Source organism: Prionailurus bengalensis, chromosome A2 (genome assembly GCF_016509475.1).
Source record: "Prionailurus bengalensis isolate Pbe53 chromosome A2, Fcat_Pben_1.1_paternal_pri, whole genome shotgun sequence".
Classification (NCBI taxonomy): domain Eukaryota; kingdom Metazoa; phylum Chordata; class Mammalia; order Carnivora; family Felidae; genus Prionailurus; species Prionailurus bengalensis.
In genome coordinates, this window is record NC_057348.1 from 129,724,687 (window position 1) to 129,745,608 (window position 20,922).

At 34.5% G+C, this 20,922-nt stretch overlaps 1 protein-coding gene and 1 non-coding gene across 4 annotated transcripts in view; one reads left to right on the forward strand and one right to left on the reverse strand.

Moving 5' to 3' along the window:
- IMMP2L (inner mitochondrial membrane peptidase subunit 2) overlaps positions 1-20,922 on the reverse strand; it is an 886,026-nt gene that overhangs the window by 657,789 nt on the left and 207,315 nt on the right. The window lies entirely within an intron of this gene.
- LOC122488774 lies at positions 16,481-16,587 on the forward strand. The gene has a single exon (XR_006298697.1). It is a non-coding gene; the product is annotated as a U6 spliceosomal RNA (small nuclear RNA).

A 20,922-nucleotide genomic window follows, 5' to 3' on the forward strand; every position in this document is an offset into this window, starting at 1 on the left:
GTAACTAGCCTTACTGTGATGATCATTTCACAGTGTATACTAATATCAAATAATTACATTGTACACCTGAAACTAATATAATGTTATAGGTCAATTGTACCTCAATAAAATACAAAAATTAAAACTGGTTCTTTGAAAAACTCAACACAACAGACAAACTACTAGCCAACCTAATAAGAAAAGGGGATGGGAGCGGGGGGAGGCAGAGGCAGAGTGAGTAGAAAGCCCAAAAACAAAGTGATAAGAAATGACAAGGAAGAAATAATCAACAAAAGAGATAAAGCAAAAAGAGAAAGGGAGAGAAGAAGAATAAGATGAAAGAAAAGTCTACTGTGTATTCAAATAAATGTGAAAATAATAATGAATTTGGCAAAACTGAGCTGAACAGAGAGAGAAAGCCACTGAGAAAATGCATAGAAAAGAGGTAAGGGGTGCCTGGGTGACTCAGTCGGTTGAATGTCTGACTTAGGCGTAGGTCATGATCTCACAGTTCATGAGTTCAAGTCCCATCTTGGGCTCTACACTGACAGAGCAGAGCCTGCTTAGGATTCTCTCTCTCTCAAAATACATAAATAAACTTAAAAAAAAAAAAAGTAAAACCAATTCATCATCTACAGACCATAATTCCTAAGAGGTTCTTTAAATTAAGCTGAAGGATGTCACCTCAAAAGAAAGCCATGAATATTTTTAACAACAGTAGCAGAATTAAAATAATAAAATCAACTTAAAGCATTGTGTAAGATCATTTTTAACTTAAAAATAATTTCTTTAAATGATAAATTCCAATACAAAAGGGAAGAAATAATCTTCAATAGTTAAAAATAGTCACTATCGGGGCGCCTGGGTGGCTCTGCCGGTTGAGCATCCAACTTCGGCTCAGGTCATGATCTCGTGGTTTGTGAGTTTGAGCCCCACATCGGGCTCTGTGCTGACAGCTCAGAGCCCGGAGCCTGCTTCAGATTCTGTGTCTCCCTCTCTCTCTGCCCCGCCCCCGTTCATGCTCTGTCTCTCTCTGTCTCAAAAAATAAAATAAAAAATTAAAAAAAAATTTTTTTAAATAGTCACTATCAACAAGTATCTATTATTGACAAAATTCATTTTCACTTTAACAAAAAAAAAAAAAAAGCAATAAAAGGTACACAAAGCAAAAGTCAAAGTGCCAAACAACAGCACATCAAAGATTGTTTTAGAACTCCGTGAATCTACTGGAACAACTGCTCAACATTTGGTTGCTTCATAATCTGTTATTTTTTTTCAAATATGACTAGGATAAGTCTGTCACATCCATAAAAACATTAACTGAAATTAATATGTAAATTATGGTGCCTGTGTGAGATGCCATTTCATTAATTTCAATTCGCTGACATAATTGTGTTCTCTAAATTTATGAGTTTTGCAAATGTCACCCCACAGAGAATGCACTATTTGGTGAATATTATTTTACTAGCATAAAATCCAACAATAGTTTAGTCCACAGAAAAGAGGTAATCTGATATTTAAGTCACAAAATAATTTATATACATTTCTAAAGATGCATATTCCTTGAACTAATTGTGACAGTTTTTAAAACAATTATTTCTTTACTTTTAAACTAACATCTCTTAATGGTAAATGTCTGGAATATTAAAAAATATATTTTAGAGGCTCCTGGGTGGCTCAGTCAGCTAAGCATCCTACTTCGGCTCAGGTCATGATCTCACAGTTTGTGAGTTCTAGCCCAGCGTCAGAATCTGTGCTGACAGCTCAGAGCCTGGAGCCAGCTTTGGATTCTGTGTCTCCCTCTCTCTTCCCCTCTCCCACTTACGCTCTGTCTCTCTATCTCTCAAAAAATGAATAAATGTTAAAAAAAAATTTTTAATATAGGAAAAGAAACCTTTAAAAAAAATCTGTTATCTTTATAAGTAATAAGTGTTAATATTTGGTATATTTTGTTTCAATATTCTTTCATGTAGACCCATGTTTTTTAAAAAAGTACAAAGGTAAAAGCAAGCACAATAAATACAATTTCATATTCCATTCTTTTTGTTTACTATTAATTTTATAGACATTTTACCATATCAGTAAAAAATCCCATAATGCAACTTTAAATGAATACATATTGTGATATCCATATGGGCCTACAAAAATATTTTTAATTATTTTTTACTTTTTCAGTTTTAAAAAATGTTTTTGTTTTTATAATTCCTTCATTAGTAAATATTTCAGGTATTTATTACCATTGGTTATTTAACAAAAACTCCTTGACATGTAATTACTGAATCAATGCAAATCTTAATACATATCATCTAATTACTATCCAAACACGTTGAATTTTACATGCCCACCATGAGGATATAACTTCTCCTATTACCTGGAAACCCTGCTCACACTTGATATTACTGTTTAGCATTATCTAGGTGGTAGATCAAAATAGCATCTCACCATTGATTCCTCTGCATTTATTTATTAAAGAGGTTGAACCTCTTGTGAAATTTTACTGCAGTAATAGTCTGCTGCAATTTTAAGTTAAACTATATTATGGTTTTGCCTATAACTGAATTATGAGCCACAGCATGATTTATAATTTATTATTGCTTGAAGTCCCATAGACTAAAATATCCTGTGTGTAAATTATGTACAGAACTTTTTTTAAAAGTTCTATTTCATAAAATTTCTGAGGCCAAGCCAGAGTAAGCATCTTCTCTCCTTACTTCCTGTTACTTTAAGATGTATAACGATATGAAGAATATTATACTTAATAGAGTTTTATATTTTAGGTATTTTGAAACCAATTAGTTCTTCATCATTCTTCAATTAAGAATATCAATTATCCATATATAAGAATGAGACTGCAGAAAAAAAAAAACTAAAAAAAGTTTAGAAACAGTTGATAAATTTAATGAAAGTGTTTTTAATTTTCTTGAAACCACAGAAAAAATTTTTAATGAAGACAAAAGATCAGAATTAAAATCTCTTTTCATTGTATTCATCAAAGTTGCAGTAATTCCAAAATTGTCAACATGTAATCTCCCCCATGATTGTGCAAGTTTCAAAACAGCTCAATTTTCAGTTATCTCCTACATAGCCTGATTCAGAAATCCTCTTAGCAGTATTCATTCCACGTTAAGAATCCTGCCTCTTGATTCTGGAAGAGCACAAGTCTAAGGGTAAAGTGCAGAGGGGGAGGAGAGCAAAAGGTGAAAAGGGGAGAAAAAGAAAGGAGCTAGACATCATTGTTTCCTCCACTGTTAATACCACTTGAATCAAGAATGGAGGCAAAAGAAGTGCTTCCACACTATTTGCCACTCTGCTTTTGTGGGAAGTGCTCCCAACCTATTTTTTTTTTTAACAGAGAGAGGCTATTCCCTGGGAGAGAACCACTGCTTTTTATCACAGTCACAGCTACCAAACAGAAAGCACTAGATTTTATTTAAGAAGATGTTTGAGAGGGGCACCTAGCTCAGTCAGTTAAGCATCTGGCTCTTGGTTTCAGCTCAGGTCATGATCTCGCTGTTGTGGGATGAAGCCCCACGTCGGGCTCTGTGCTGACAGTGCAAGGCCGACTTGGGATTCTCGTTCTCCCTCTCTTTCTCTCTGCCCCTACCCTACTTGCAAGCTCTGTCACTCTCAAAATAAATAAATAAACTTAAAAAATATATGTATGAGACATAGACATAGCAACCCTATTTATTAACTTCGGTTTTAGTACCAGAAAAACATTATATAAAAGATACTTGGGGGATAATTGTGAGCCAGATATTAGAAAATATTACAGAATTAACTTTCTTAGGTGTGAAGAGGTAGTCACAGTTCTACAGAGGAGAATATTTTTCTATTTTTTTGAGTATGACATTTCAAGTATTCATCTTCAAATGTCTGATTCCAAATTGCTCTCTGGAAAACTGAAATTAGGTATGGTAACAACATTCACAGTGTTGAAAATGAGGAAAATTACCACTCTCTTGTATATATGGAAAAAGAACTAGTATAAATATTTAAATCAGTTAATATTAACATTAAATGCAACAGCCTAAATAATAACAAATACACATAGACAACAACAGATTATTGTCTTATTAAGTAAAGTGATTCAGAAAAGTTCTAAAGGGTGCTCCCTTGCACCTAAATTGTTAAATTTGCAATTCTTTAATCCTTCTAAATTGGCAGGGTAATGGTAAACATTATGGGTTCGCAGTGATGTTAGATTTTAAACATTATCTTTTTGCAATGTATTTCTTCTCCTATTTAAAGAGCCCTTCACATTTACTAGAGACGTGGTTTAAAATGATCTATTTAAATCTCAATATTCTTTGCTATTCTGGTCACAGGTGTAGTTGTTCTTCACATAGTAAGGAAAACTTGAGATGGATCACTATTTCAAACTCTTAAGTAGCCCTAAGAAAGACTCCAAAAAGAGGCATACAATATGTGACTATAGCAGGTATCATCTTCTTTCTATTAATTTATCTTGTGCTATGGAGCATTTTCTTCCTCTTTGCTTTAAGATATCTTTTTTCTCTCTATGCAGTTGCTATTTGGAAAACACAATAAAAATAGGAATTATAATATTCAACTATCCATGCACCAAACTTATTCATGATTTTTAGATGTATATTTTACTTTCTATAATTCAAGTTTCATTTTACTACCTCAAAATTCAAAACTAATTATTTTAGATGATATAGATGTAAGAACCAACAAAGACTTTTCTAACTATAGAGAAACAATATAATCAATTCAGCTACCAAAGTCAATGTAACTAAGTGATGGAAAATAAAAGAAATATTTTGAGCATTCAGAAAATGCATATAGATATGTAATGTATGACATATACAGAAACACAGAACATGAAAAAGCATCTATCAAAAATTATCTCACATTGTAGATTGACGAATTAGAAAATTCCAACACTAGGTTTTGAAAGAGAATTGCTTATAAACCTTTTCTTCTTCAATAACCCAAAGTTATATACAAACATAGTGTATGATTTCATTGCTTAGATGAAATTAGATATGTACTACCCAAACCCTTAAATTTCAATAATTATATAAATGACAGTCTTTTATAGCTAATTTATAAGGCAAATGGGCTTTGTACAATAAGATATAGAATAAACATTGTATATCTTGGGGCACCTGGGTGGCTAGGTCAGTATAGAGTCTGACTTTGGCTCAGGTCATGATCTCGCAGTTTGTGAGTTCGAGGCCCACGTCAGACTCACTATTGTCAGCTTGGGGCCTGGAGCCCACTTCAGATTCTGTGTCTCTCTCTATCCCTTCCCTTCTGGTTTTCTCTCTCTCTCTCTCTCTCTCTCTCTCTCTCTCTCTCTCTCTCCTCTCTCTCTCTCTCAAAAACAAACATTAAAAAAAATTAAATAAATAAAACATTGTATATCTTGGTTTTGAAGAAGTAAACATCCCTTAAACTCAAGTCAGAAAACATAACGAATATAGAGAAAAGTTTAATTAAAGATACTAATTCTTAAAATCTATGTAAGAGAATATATTATCTGAATAGAATGACTCATTTAACCTGCTTTATCTGAGTTTCCACTCAACTTATAGTAAATCATAATGTAGTTTGCATAAATGTGTCATCGTAAACAAATAATTTCTATGACTGTGTTAGCATATTCTCCACTCCCAGTGCTATACGTATCTATCACAACTGTTCCTGCCAGATATAGTAGTTATTCATGTATCCATCTACCTCATTAGATACCCGAAGACTGAACCAAATCTTTCATGTCATCTGGCACAGAACAAATACACAATAAAAGAATTAACAACAGCTAAATAAAAGTGGGAAAATTCAGCTCACCAGTACATTGATTCTGAATAGAAAAGTATTTTTTACTATTTTCAGAGGCATATTAGAAGCTACAAAGTAATCTTCTAGTATCTCGATGACATAAATGCTACCATCTGATCCTCTGGTTTATCCAAGATAAATGCAGAGGTAGAAATAAGAGAGCCACAAATGGCTTGTGGTCAGAAATGGAAACAGAAAAACATGTAGCATATAAGATGAAAAATTCTGAACTCTCCAGATATCTACATATGAAAAAGCTCCTATCTTCAGTATGGAAATGGGAGTTAAACTACATACATGATCACCTATCTGGGGAGAGGAGGTATATAGTAATATATAACACACAGAAATAAGTATGGGGATAGAGCCTTATGAAGCACAAGATCTGCTCATTTTTCCATCTTTTCATTGCTAGGCTGGAGAATATAAAAGCTAACTGCAGTAGCCCACTTCATGACCTCTCAGTCATAACAGAACTAATGAAAGTACAATGATCCAATCTTACTCAGGGAACTTGTATGATTTTTAAAAACAGCACGAATGGAACAGCTCTCTCGGAGTACTCTCCTATAAGCTCTTCAAAGTTAGTTTGAAAACTGTCAATACAGCTGGAGTTCTTTTCAACACTGCTGCAAGTTAGGAAGAAATATTAAAGAAGCTCCAAGAATTGATACAATTCAGGAAAAATAATTTAAACAATATTACCACAATTATGACATGTTACAATGAAATCTATCGCAGCTAGAAATGAATAGGACCCCAGAGAATGTTAACGAGGAATGAATTTACAGATGACTCAGTTTACTCCAGCAGGAAAGTTACAGTCCCTTCTCGCTCCTTAGTGGTACAAAAACGATTTCAGGGGCCACAGGTTCTAAAAACATTACAAAGTTTGAAGAATATAAAAAATCAGTTATAAGGAAAAATAAGGTTTTAGATTTTATAAGCCCCAGGAAGCAAGGCTTACATTTAGTTACATAAATTAGAGGTGTGTTACATCTCAGAGTAGGTAACAGCTGGATACTGTGCAGAATAAATGTGCATGCCAATGGGTGGGATGTTCGTAATGCTGAAGGGCAAGAGAGAGATGTATAGCTTGGGAAGTGATGTGGATAATTACTTGTCATTAAACAGCAGAGTAATTGCTTCAGCAAATTCCCATGTAACTATTCCACATGAAACTTCAACGTGCCCTTGGACTACTAAACATCCATAGTTGTCTCAAACAATCTTAGCAAAAAGACAGCAGTCAATGATGCATCACACTTAAAAAGAAGATCATTGTTTTATAATTTAGTCTCACAAAACACATTAGGGACTCTAAACATTAATAACAGAAAGACAAAAACCCATTGATTTTTACATTAGTAAGACCTTGGTAAGACCTCAGAATCCACTTTTTTTTCTAACATGCTCAGTCTATGTGTTTGATAAAGTCTATGGTGTATAAGTTTAGTTAAAATATCTTCTTCCTGTTTGGAAGGTTTTCATGTATATTCAATATCTGAGTTTCATAATAAGCAAAACTAAGAAACACTTAAGTTGCTACAGGATATTGGGTGGTATCAATGGATAGAGAAGATACTGAGTAGCCAAAGCAGAGGCAATGGTTTAAATCTCAAAGTCCCAACATATTCTGGTGAGGAGGAGGATGAGGAGGAAGAGGAGAAGAAGGAAAAGAAGAAGAGAAGGAAGAGGAGAAGGAGGAAGAGAAGGAGGAAGAGGAAGAGGAAGAAGAAGAAGAAGAAGAAGAGGAGGAGGAAGAACAAGTAAAACTACACAAACTCATGACTCCAACATAACTAGAAGATAAGAACCTCTCAACCTCAAATCACTCTTAAGTACAAAACTAAACATTAAATCCCAGCAAGCTCTCAGTGGTGCCCCAGCCATCAAGCTCATGGGGACCAAGAGCAGTTCAGGAGAAATTACACTGAAAGAAAAAAGAGGAGAGCTAATGGCAGGCCTAAATGTGTCTTAAAATCACTGCTAGAAAGTTGGTCCTCTGCACAAAAATACTGCAAAGTCAGCAGTTAGATAAGAGCCTGCCAAGAACAAGGACATGACAAGGCAATGTCGGAAAAGTCTCATGTTGGAGCAAGAGAGTTAAAACAGAAGGAAAGGTTTCCTTGGAAACTGTACATAGAAAGATAAAGAAGCATGGTGGGAGGGGGGAGGCGGGTATTTAGAATCCCAGAAGACAAAAGCAAATTTAAAACTTAAGAGACGTATCACTCAGGAAACGAATAATATTTTGCCTACAGTGACAAAAGAGGGTGGCTCTTGAACTAGTAATGTCAGAACCATCCCAACTCACTGAAAAGAACCCAACAGAAAAGCAACTATCAAAAGAAAATTCAAATTGAGACCCCAACAATTCAACTGATGAGAATTTCACCCCTCTCCACAAGTTGGCAAGACAGACTGAAACTTTAACATAACATTCAGAGCGTAAATAAATACCACAGGCCAAGCTTTAGGTAGATGAAACAGAAATTGAAAACGAGGGAAAAAAATGCATGACAAGAAAAAAGGAGGAGATAAAACAAGGGTTAACTGAATCCACAAAAAAAATGGAAGAAGAATACAAAATCATACCACAAGTGGAAACTAAATTGCAAAATGCTAAAAGGAAAATAGATTTGAATGAAAATACAAAAGAGGTATCGGAAAAACAAGAGAAAAGTAAATAAAATGAAATAGAGAAAAAAGTAAGATGGATCAGAGAGAAAGGGACTGAAATGTAAAACAGGCAAAAGAAAACCCAAAGAATGTATAAATGGAGTTCCCAAAGGATATTTTTGTACAATGGGATAGCATTAATAGTTGATACTGCAATTCAAGGTTTTCAAAAATGAAAGACCTGAATCTACACACTGAAAGGGCCCACTGGACACCACCGGGAAAGGACCTGCAAATGATCAATTCAGAAATATATCCGAGTAAAAATTAGTGGACATTAAAGATAAAGGAAAAATTCTCAGGGTCTCCAGGAAAAAAATTCAAATAATGTACAAAAGAAAAAGAATTAGACTGGTAACAGATTATCAAAAACAAGATATGAAATAACATACCACTGGGGCAGCATTTTCCTAAATCTCCAGGAAACAAGGGAAACCCTAGGATGGATATCCAGCCAAGCTGCCTTTGAGTATTAACGCTATTAAAAACAGTTTCGAACATGTAAGAACTCAAAAAATTCTCTGTCCACAGGTCCTTGAAGAATATATTAGAAGACGAACTTAATCCAACAATTAGTGATTAGGAAAGTTAAGCAAAAAACTAAGTGTACATATATATCTTCATTTGTAGATGTAAGATATAAAGAGAATTAAGCATGGGGATACAATATGTTTTATGTTCTATGTGATATATTATGATCTGAATGTTCTCACAAAGTATAAGTAATGATGGTAAAACAATGGGGTAAGGAGGAAAACCATCAGATAGAAAGTACACTGTTAACAATTACCAAACCAGATATCAAATGGATAAGGTTTAAAATTGGGAATAAAGGCATTAATAAGGCATAAGTTCAATGTGACTACTAAAACAAAAATAAAACCTTCTAAGAAAATTCAAAGAAATTAGAAAAAAAAGGGGGCGCCTGGGTGGCTCAGTCGGTTAAGCGTCCGACTTCGGCTCAGGTCATGATCTCGCAGTCCGTGAGTTCGAGCCCCGCGTCGGGCTCTGGGCTGACAGCTCAGAGCCTGGAGCCTGTTTCAGATTCTATGTCTCCCTCTCTCTCTGACCCTCCCCCGTTCATGCTCTGTCTCTCCCTGTCTCAAAAATAAATAAACGTTAAAAAAAATTAAAAAGAAAAAGAAAAAAATAAAAAACTCTTATAGAAAAAAGAAACCCAGCAAATAAACCTTAACATGTATAATAATTATCATATGAAATAACATGATGGAATTAAGACCAAATACAGCAGTCTTTTTACTAACTCTGAGTGCACTTAAACTATTTAAAGGAAAAGACTTTTTAGTGTGGCTCATAAAATGGAACCTAACTATGCACTATAAACAAGGTAGATACTTAAAAGAAAATTAGTCAACAAACCCAAATATAAAGGGATAAGCAAAAACATATCAGGAAAATTGAAACAATAGGTGAGCAGGGATAGTAACACAGATATCAAACAAAACAGAATGCAAAACAGAAACCATTAAATGTAAAAAAAGAGGGACAGTTTTGAATCTTTAAAGCCAAAACTACAATGAAGATATAATAAATATAAATATCCATGTAGCAAATAGCACAGCATTCGTCTTTGTAAAGCAAAATTTCAGAGATATCAGGACACACAGAAAAAGCAAACTATTAATAGGAGTCAGTACAAGACAGATCAAGTGAACAAAAAAAAAAAAAAAGCAAAAAAAAAAATTTAAGCCTAAACATGGAATTAATAAGGTAGATTTTAGGGATGTGTATTAAACTTTATATGCTGAAAATAGAATATAAACCTTCTTCTCAAATGCATATGGAGCATCACAAAAATTAATCCCATTTTAGTTCACAAGGAAAATATCAGTACGTTCTACAAAACAAAAATATTAGAAAGCAATACTTTCTGATCTCAATGAAATAAAACTAGAAATTATTTAATCATTTTTGTAAAAGCCCTTTCTACTTGGATTAAAAAATATATTTGTTTTAAGCAACTCTTGGATGAAAACGTGAATATAAACTAAAAGAAAAAAATACCTTTAAAAATATTAAAATTAAAACACATGAGATATTTTGAAAGCACTGATCAGAGAAAAATTCAGAGCTTTAAACATTTCTATCAATAAAGTTCAAAGAACAAATATATAAAGGGGTGCCTGGGTGGCTCAGTCGGTTAAGCATCCAACTTTTCAGCTCAGGTCATGATCTCTCAGGTTATGAGTTCGACTGCCACGTAGAGCTCTGTGCAGACAGCTTGGTGCCTGGAGCCTGCTTCAGATTCTAGGTCTCCCCCTCTCTCTCTGCCCCTCCCCCACTCACAGTCTGTCCCTCTCTGTCTCTCAAAAATAAAAAAAAAATTTTTTAAATATATATATGAATCACTGTCAAAGCCAAGCAAGGACAGCTCCAGACCTTCTCACACTTCCCATCTCTTTCTTCTTCTATCCCAGCTCTGATTCAGTCAGAAAAGGCACCCCATTTTTCAGGACTCATGTGCACCCAGACAGTCCAGGCTAATCTTCCCACCCCCATGTTGATAACCTAAATCATGTCTGCCAAATCCCTTTTGGTCTACAAAATAATATATTCAAAGGTTCTGTGGATTAGGGCATGGACATCTGTGAGAGGGGTGGGGAGCATTATTTTGCCAACCTGAGTAACATATACATTTTCTTTTATCCAGCAATTGCACACACATACACAACTTGCACACCATTAAAAGCAAGGTAACAGAGAAAACAAATTCATACATATATACATACATATATTTGTACATATATAAAAATTAACCTCCCAGCTCAGAAAGGTATTCAAAATAGAAACTAACTTGAAAAACATGGTGTTTCATACACACATGACTACAGAAAGACAGTACCCAGGTATGCCGCAAGTTCTCACTGCTTCTTTTCTACTTGGTCCTGACACTGCACAAGAGCTCCTGGAAATGGAGCTCCCTGCAAATACACGGAACCAACTGCCCCAGTGACCGAGATACCAGACTACGAAATGCAACTTCTTTTTTAATTTTTCACTTTTACTTTCTTCGTGCCATTTCTCTTGACTTTTATTTATTCCATTTCCTATCATGTCTCACTACACAGAAAGACAGAAAGAGAAAGGTAGCTCAGTTTTAGGTCAGATCGGTCTGGTAACAAGAGAAATCAAAAGTTCGAAACACCACCTATTCCTTCTTCAGTCCCATCACCTTGCATAATTAATCAAAGCCCTGACAAGCAGCTTTCATGGACTTTTGACCCTGAGACAAGAGCAAGTTACAGGCCAAGTGCCATGAGCTCAGCAGAGATTCACACTTCCTGATGCTCTTCTGAAATCTAAACTTTAACACGGGCACAGCAGTAGGGGACACAGAAATGGCATTCTTACAGAAGAGATAGAAACTAAAGCTTTATTTAAGCTTCCTTCACTCTTCTTAATGGATAACTTAGATATTTAAAACTATATTTGATGAAACGATGCCCACCTTTATGTAAGGTTAATTTTGAGGATGAATACCAAATTTTAAGCCTTAAGAGTTCTAAAAACTCAACTGTACAACACTAAAGGTAAAATGTCTACAGAGTGGAAATATAACAAAGCTGAATGGTGAATGGATGAGAAGAAAACATTTATACCACATGCAACAGAGGAAAGGTTAGTTATAGTATATAACTATTACATAGTATATAGTATTATAAAAAACAACTCCGAGGAAAGATAGGCAAAACATTCAATTAACAGAAGAAATAAAAATAAGCCTAAGAACTTGAAAAGATGTCAAACATCACTAATAAATTAAGAGATGCAAATAAAAATCAGGATATTCTTCCCATGAAATTACAAATTTAATAGCTTTATAACATCCGGTTATGTGAGAATATGGGGAAATTGCCATTCTCATACAATATTGGTGGGAACATAAAAAGGTGCAATTTTATTGGAGAACAACATTGTCAGTACCTATCAAAATCTAAAATTTACATGCCATACTATTTCCATCTCCAGTCTTCTATTCTTGAGACACAATTACAAAGAGACACAATTTTAACTGTGAATTCTTTTAAAAAGGTGTGTAATGATATGAAAAATTTACACAAAAATAAAGGCCTGGAAGGATACCCACCACATGGATGATGGTATCGACAGGGTGGGAACTGTGAATGACTAAAATGAGTAAAGAGGTACTTGCACATTTCAACTCAGTATGTCCTTACCTAATTTTGAATTTTTACATAAGAACGTTTTCAAGTATACTTGTATAATCTCATCTTAATAAGTTATTTTTAATGTGACAAGGAGATAAAAAATTGAAGACAGCATGTGCCTAAGATGTTTTAGATACTTTTTGTCATGATGGCCCTTCTCAACCTACCCTTTAGTCTCAGCAATATTTTTATGCTTTTCAATTCTTATCTATTTTTTATTTTGGTGGAATCCATAGATTCCTCGATCATATCTTCCAGCTCAAAAATTCTAACAGTGTATTTTCTGGATTTTATCCTGTCTGTAGTTATGCTTTACTGTCAGTGACAACATTTTTCAATTCTACAGTTTCAGATTAGTTCCTTTTTGTATCCATACATTCATATATGCTTCTACCTGTTTTGTGGTTACATCATCTCTTGCTCTAATTCAATGAAAGTAATTTTTTCACTTATCTCCATGAAAATGAAAATCAAATACACGTGTTTTAAAGCTTTTATCAAACCCTTCCATTAAACTAATTTTTTATAAAAAGCCAATTTGTGTTCACATTATTAATCAAGTTTTCTTTCTCAACAGCAGATTTCTTCATGTTTTTTTATACCGTTTACAGTGGGTAAGATAAAGTGGCCCAACAAAAACTAGCACAATGAGGTAGACAAAATAAATGAGAATAGTACCAAAAACAGGTTAGCACACATCATACATATTTAATAGCACACATCATACATAATATTTAAGTTGTTCAAATCTTGTTTCAACTCCATCTTTAAATTTTAGTCAAGTTACTTAAAAGCAAGCCTACATTGCTATTATTTAAATTTGAATATTTGGTCTTCATGAATATTGCAGTACTCTCTTGGTTCAATAACATTTTTATATTAGGATTAAAATTCTAACTGATGCCACAAGGATCAGCCTTTATCAGTTAAATGAAAATGCCATATTTTTTAAAGCAAGCAATCATAAAAAGTAATACATTATATTAAAAAATTTACTTTAACTTAGAAACATAAATAAATCCTGATTTGCCAGTCTTTTGAAGTTATTTGAAGATATGAAACAATTATTTAGGAATGGCAATAACAGTAATTAGTGTAATCATCCCTTACCAATTGATTTTTTTTCCATTTCCCATGGCTCCTAGCACATGCTTTGTAATAAAAGTATTAAATAAATTATTTGGATGGATGGGCAGAACAACAAGTATATAAATGGGAATGAATCAACCATTTAGCTCAAAGAACCAAGTCTGACTTCAAATTAGTCAAACCTAGAGTGCCTTAGTTACCCAAAGTACCATACATCTAGGGTCAGTGTTTCATTTTTTTTTTAAACAATATCAGCAGGAGTATGAACAACAACACCAACAAACATCCACTACAAATCTGCTGTGCGAAGGACTCTGTAAGTTTCATCAGAAACACACAAAAAAATAAGCAAGACTGCCTCTACACATAATCCAGGTATAGACTTAAGACACACATAAAAGGACATATTACAATTCGAGGCATCCATGCTAAGTAGCAAGGAGGTGAGAAAGAGAACAAGGTGAGACAAAGAAACAAGACAAGAAGCACAGTACAAGCACTTCAAGGAGGCAAGAAGCGAAGGGAAGGGAAGGGAAGGGAAGGGAAGGGAAGGGAAGGGAAGGGAAGGGAAGGGAAGGGAAGGGAAGGGAAGGGAAGGGGGGGAGGGGAAGGAAGGTTCTGCAGTCCAGGACACCATGGCAGAAATGTTGATCTGTGGGCAACGATGAAGTCCGTGTACAAGAGGGGGCTTGGGGGAAAGGTGGGTGGAAGTTGTGCATGGTCAAAGAAAAGACACGGACTGTAGAAGGAAACAAACGCTTTTCTTTCTTCTTAGCATAACCTTGTTGTGCTGTAACTGTAAATATTTTAGATGAAAATCTAGGACTAAAGGTCAACCATTCACCCCATCCTCATCATTCTACCCACAGCAAACTGTTATCAGCCATAAACAGAGACTAGGTGTTCTGAGCAATCAACTACTTTGGTAAAACAAGACTTAACAGATATAACAGTAATCTAACAATCAGAATAAAATAACTACACTTAATGGTAAAAGTTGACTAACATAACTTAAACTATCTTCGATAACTTAGAAGCCATTTAAGACCTTACAGCATCCATGAAGGGGAAAAAAAATCGCTATTATTTACCGAGCACCACTGTATGCCAAGTACTGCAGTGTAAGCTTCTCGTTATCACCTCACTTAGTATTTACTATGTACTCTTATGAAGTATTACTTTTGTTTTATGGATAAAATAAAATCCAGGTGTCTAATATTCCTTACTCACTCATGACAGAAATAGCACTAGGTCTGATTCCACAGTCTTGTCCCTTCACCGTAATATTGTATGTGTATGTGTTTTAAAAAGAGTTATAGTTGGCAACAAGCTTTCCTAAAAATCAATCAATGAGACTATTTACCTTGAGTCTCAAAAATATTGTCCCAGAAGTCACTGACTACCTCTTTTTTTTCTTTTTCTTTTTTCTTTTTCCTTTCTTTTTTTTTTTTTAATCATAGTACACTACGGGTGAGTTCCTCTGGATTTTATTTGTATAAACGATTCTTCCTTCAAACTAAATTACTTTAAAAACACTTACCACAAAGGAAATTGCTAACACAATCATTATCTACCTCAGTACAAACTAATGTTATTATCTCCAGGAAACAGAAGCAACTGAATTACATAATAGAAATATTAGTTTAAAAGGTCACTGGATGTCAGAATGTATCATTTTACAGAAGTCTCAGGAGACACCATTCATCAGAAATTATAATGCCTAGAACACCAAGTTCAATGCCATGATTTAGCAGATCTTGCTCTTCTTTGGTTCATTTAGCACCAGTTATGAAACTCTGGCAAGTGGAGTATAGTTATTCTCTCTCTGAAATATTTCCTTCCACATGCAAGGCAAAAGAAAGAAAACCAGGGAGGTCTATTTGAACAATGCTTTATTAAAAACACATCTAATATCCCACATTAATATACAGAACATACACACAAAAATTAGCTCTAAAAGAGATGAGCTTAGTCCCACTCCCGCACTTAAAAGATAAAGAAACAAAGACTTAATAAAGTCAAAAATTTACCCAAAGTTATAGAAATAATGATTGAAAGAACCAGAAGTCAAGAGTGGTAATCAAATTACACCATCACTCTCAACTAGATTAAAGAAAAACTGAACATGAAATAAAGAAAGATATGAAGTGATGCTTTCTTTCCCAAACTCACTCACAAACTTCAACTCAACTTTTGCATCTGGACCTACATTGGATTAGTAAAGGAATTTGATGAAAACTGAGTAATTAGCCCCTGCAATACATTAAAATACTTTCCAAACACTGTGTAAATACTTAAGGTAGTAACTGAGGCTGAAAGAGCATTCTCAAACCATATTACACAAGATGCCTATGTTTTAAAACACATGGTGAGAAACACATTTAGCCTCTAAATGCTAATTTGGGATTAGAACCCAATTAAAATTGCCACAGAGATATCAATCCTATGTTCACCACTAATACTACTCTTCTGTATACAAAATTCTTTAGATACAATTCATTGCCTGCAATATGTTACACATAATCAAGAAATAATAGTACAGAAGAAAGAAAAAAATTTTGGATGTCAAATGAACTAAAACTCTGCAAGTTTTTCAAGATTTCAAGTCTATGAGTCACTTTTCATAGTATACAAAGAACAAGAAAACCCATCACTATTGGAAACGCTGGGACTAAAAGAAAACTAAAAAATACATTATTCTAGTTGTTTTTAAAAATAAATTAATTATAGTGCTCACTTCGGCAGCACATAGACTAAAATTGGAACAATGCAGAGAAGATTAGCATGGTCCCTGCGCAAGGATGACACACAAATTTGTGAAGTGTTCCATATTTGTTTTAATGCTTTTTAAAATGTTTATTTAACTTTGAGAGAGACAGACATAGACAGAGCACGACCTGGAGAGGGCAGAGAGAAAGGCAGACACAGAATTTGAAGCAGGCTCCAGGCTCTGAGCTGTCAGCACAGCTGACAAACAAATTAATTAATTAATTATATACATTTAGATTTCTCAAAATTTAAAACCGGGCATGTTTTCAGCCATATGATCCCTATTTCATCAAAATACATCCTTCATGTTCACCACATTATAAAATATGAATATAATACAAACACTTTAGAAAAATCTTTAGATTCATCTCTCCTAGATCTGAATATATATATCCTCTATCTCCCTGCAAATCCATTCCTAGGTTGATATCTAAGAGATATTCATACATGTACAGAAAAATTTAAAGAATATTTGTAGCAGAAAAAAAATAATAACCTAACAACCTAAATGTCTGTTGACAGCAGAATGAAATCTAAATTGTGGAATCATCTGACTCCAGAGCAATAAAACTGAACTCAGCTACACACACACAGGATGAACTTCATCTAAAGAATACTGAGTGAAAGGGGTGCCTGGATGGTTCAATCGGTTAAGCATCTGACTTCAGCTCAGGTTGTGATCTCCCGGCTTGTGAGTTCAAGCCCCATGTCAGGCTCCATGCTGACAGAGAGAGAAGTCTTCCTCTCTCTCTGCCCCTCACCCGCTCACATTCTCTCTCTCTCAAAAATAAATGAACATTAAAAAAAAAAAGGGTATGTTTAAAAAAAAAGAATATTGGGGCACCTGGGTGTCTCAGTTGGTTAAGCATCCAACTTCTGCTCAGGTCATGATTTCACGGTTCGTGAGCTGGAGCCCCATATTGGGCTCTGTGCTAACAGCTCAGAGCCTGGAGCTTGCTTCAGATTCTGTCTCCCCCTCTCTTTCTGCCCCTCCCCACTCACTCACACTCACACACTCTCTCTCTCTCTCTCTCTCAAAAATAAACATTAAAAAATTAAAAAAAAAAAATAATGTTGACTGAAAGAAGTCACACAGCAAGAGTATATACTATATAACTCAACTTACATACACTTCTGAAAAGGCAGAACTAATCTATGGAAATAAAAATCATCCAGGTGAGGCAGTGACACAAAGGGAATATGAGGGACATAGGGTCCTTAAGTATGTATTACATTTGTTCTGAGATTACATCCTGGGTTTCCCAGCAGGAGTAACCAGAATTATCAGAATATAGAAATGACTTTTCCACTAACTAGCCATATGATCTTTAATATAATTTAGCCTTCCAGTGGCAAGATTAATAGCCAATAAATCTCACATAGGTCATCCGAAGATTTTTGAGAAAGATTTTAAATCATTTTTATTCATTTAACAAATATTCATTGTGAGCCTACTATGTATAAAACACCATTTCGGGCACCTGTCACATTCTACTGGAGACAAATAGAAAATATGCAGCAAACACAATGAATATATGAATTATAATGTAAACTGCAATCAGCGTTTAGGAAAAATATATACAAGTACACACCAAATGAGACCTTCAATCCTGTCTGAACATTTCTGAGCACACATAAACACAGAAGGGAACTAGCTTTAAGTAACTATTTTATTTTATTACACTCTGAAGTAAATCCTTTCCCAGGGTTAATACTCCAGCATAAATCTTCATGAATAAGTCTTGATAACGTATGAAATATTTAAACATATCCTTGAAACCACAAAGGATAGAGCTGGAACCAAAAGGCAGATTTTTCAAAGAAAGAGATTAGTTCAGTGTTTCAGAAAGAACTTCAAATAATCAAAACACTTAAAAAGACAGTGTTAAAGAGAAACTTGATACTGGATTATAGAGAAATAAATTTATTCTGGAAGGAGGTTTGATTTGACCTATAAGACACTTCTGGGGTTTTATTTTAAGAATAAATTAGCAATTAAGAGTTTTGAAAATATGTTAAAGTATTATTTGCTTTTAAAATATTTACTGCACATATACATTAATAAAATGAATGAATGTCATATACAACTTACATTCATAATAAATTGATATTTAAACTACTCAGTATTATCTTGTATACCTTAAAAATACTGTCATTATTACATGTAAGTGTAATTATAACAGCAATAAAATTTTATATCCCTCTTACTTTTTCCTCTTGAGCATAATGTCTAAAAGCATTTTAAATATGTTAACTTTTCCTGTAATTCTAGGTACACTAATAGGAATATTTGTGTTAGTCACCACACCCTTTTTAATAGAAAAAGATATACAAATCTCTAAAAATTTACAGGATTTTTAAAAGTTAATTTTAATATCATTCTAGCATAAAAGATGTGCAAAAAATGAGCCAAATTTAAAAAAATGCATATCCTAAATCACATTTGTTTAAAAATTCAGATAACAGAATAAAACAACACTGAGGCCTGTTTATGCCACACTGTAATGGTTTTAAATCATAGTTTGAACCCAAACTGAAAATCTTTGTAACTGCCTGTTACATATACAAGACATTTGTAGAATAATATCAAGTATTTATTAAGTGGTTGTACCCCCTTCGAACCCATTTTCCACACTATAGTTACCATGGTCTTTCTAAAATGTTATTTTATCGGGATGCCTGGGAGGCTCAGTTGGTTGTGCACCTGAATTCCACTCAGGTCACGATCTCATGGTTCATGAGTTCGAGCCCCATGTCCAGCTCTGTGCTGACAGCTCAGAGCCTGGAGCCTGCTTTGGATTCTGTCTCCGACTCTCTCTGCCCCTCCCCTGCTCACTCTCTGTCTCTGTCTCTCTGTCTCTCTGTCTCTCTGTCTCTCTCAAAAATAAATAAACATTTTTTTAAAAAATTCAATAATAATTTTATCATGTCATGTTCTTTCTTTTTCTTTTAATTGTTTTTTAATATTTATTTATTTTTGAGAGAGAGAGAGAGAGAGAGCGAGAGAGAGCGAGAGAGAGAGAGAGATCATGAGCAGGAGAGTGGCAGAGAGAGATGGAGACACAAAATCCAAAGCATGCTGCAGGCTGTGTGCTGTCAGCACAGAGCCCAATGTGGGGCTCAAACTCTTGAGCTGTGAGATCATGACCTGAGAGGAAGCTGGACGCTCAATCAACTGAGCCACTCAGGTTCCCCAATGTTCTTCATGTTCCTTCTTAAAATTATAAATAGCTTTCTTTCTACCACAGGATCACACCCAAGTCCTTAAAATAACTTTGAGGTAGCATGCCCTGCTTACCTATACAGATTTACCTCTCCCCACTCCACCTGAACTTAATTTTTCAACCACATGTCATCAAGTCATGTTCTCTGAGCTTTGTGGATTCCCTGCTCGAAATATGAGCTGTCACTTCTGACAGAAATAGAATACTATTTCCTCTTCTTTCTTCCTGTCTTCTCAGCTTTCGACATTCAGCTGAGACAAGACATGTCCTTCAGTGAGAAGATTTTCCTGCCTTCCTTCATACCCAGTGCTTCTTTCCTAAAGCAGTCTCATACCGAGCTATATAGTTTAATGGTCTACCTTCCCCACTATCAGCAAAACAGGGACCATTTCTCTGTATCACTTTTCTGTACCCCGTGATATTTAAAGAATTCATTATCTCTTGGATAAATGAGTGAATGATATGAATGCCAGCCTTCAATGTAAGTGATGTAAGTGCTGGGACATAACACAAAATAAGAATATATTTTATTATATATATATAAATTTTATATATATATATATAAATTACATGCAAGTAATTTCATAGTCTAGGAATTTATTTCCCACACAAATAATTTCATAGTACAGGTGTCTGCTTAAAACGAAAACAGAATAGAGAAAGAGGTGACACGACCTTGGGGAAATTACTTAACCTCTTCAAGCTTTATCTTCTTCTTCTGTTAGGTGGGGGAACGTCACCATCTTTACATAGTGCAACCATCCACTTATTTATCAAACCAGAAAACCAGTCACCATTCGGGTTTCCTCTCTCCCCCTCTGTTGTTACATCCAATCCAACCAAAATGTCTATGAATCTACCTCCTAAGAAGTATTTCAATCCATCCACTTCTCTCCACTTTTTTTCTATCCCCACAGTAATTCAGTTTCTCTCCTAGACTTCTAAATATATTATTTCCATTCTTACCTCATCTAATTTATTTATCATAGAGTAGTCAAAGAATCTTTATCAAACTATAAGTTGAATGCCACTTTACTTAAGATCTCTCTCAAAGACTTTATCTGCCCTATTAAATGATATGGCCTCTAACAACACCTCCAAACTCATCTTGTCCAACTTTGCCCAAACAAATCTCCAGCCACACTGGTCTCCTTCCAGATCTTGCAACATGCCAAACT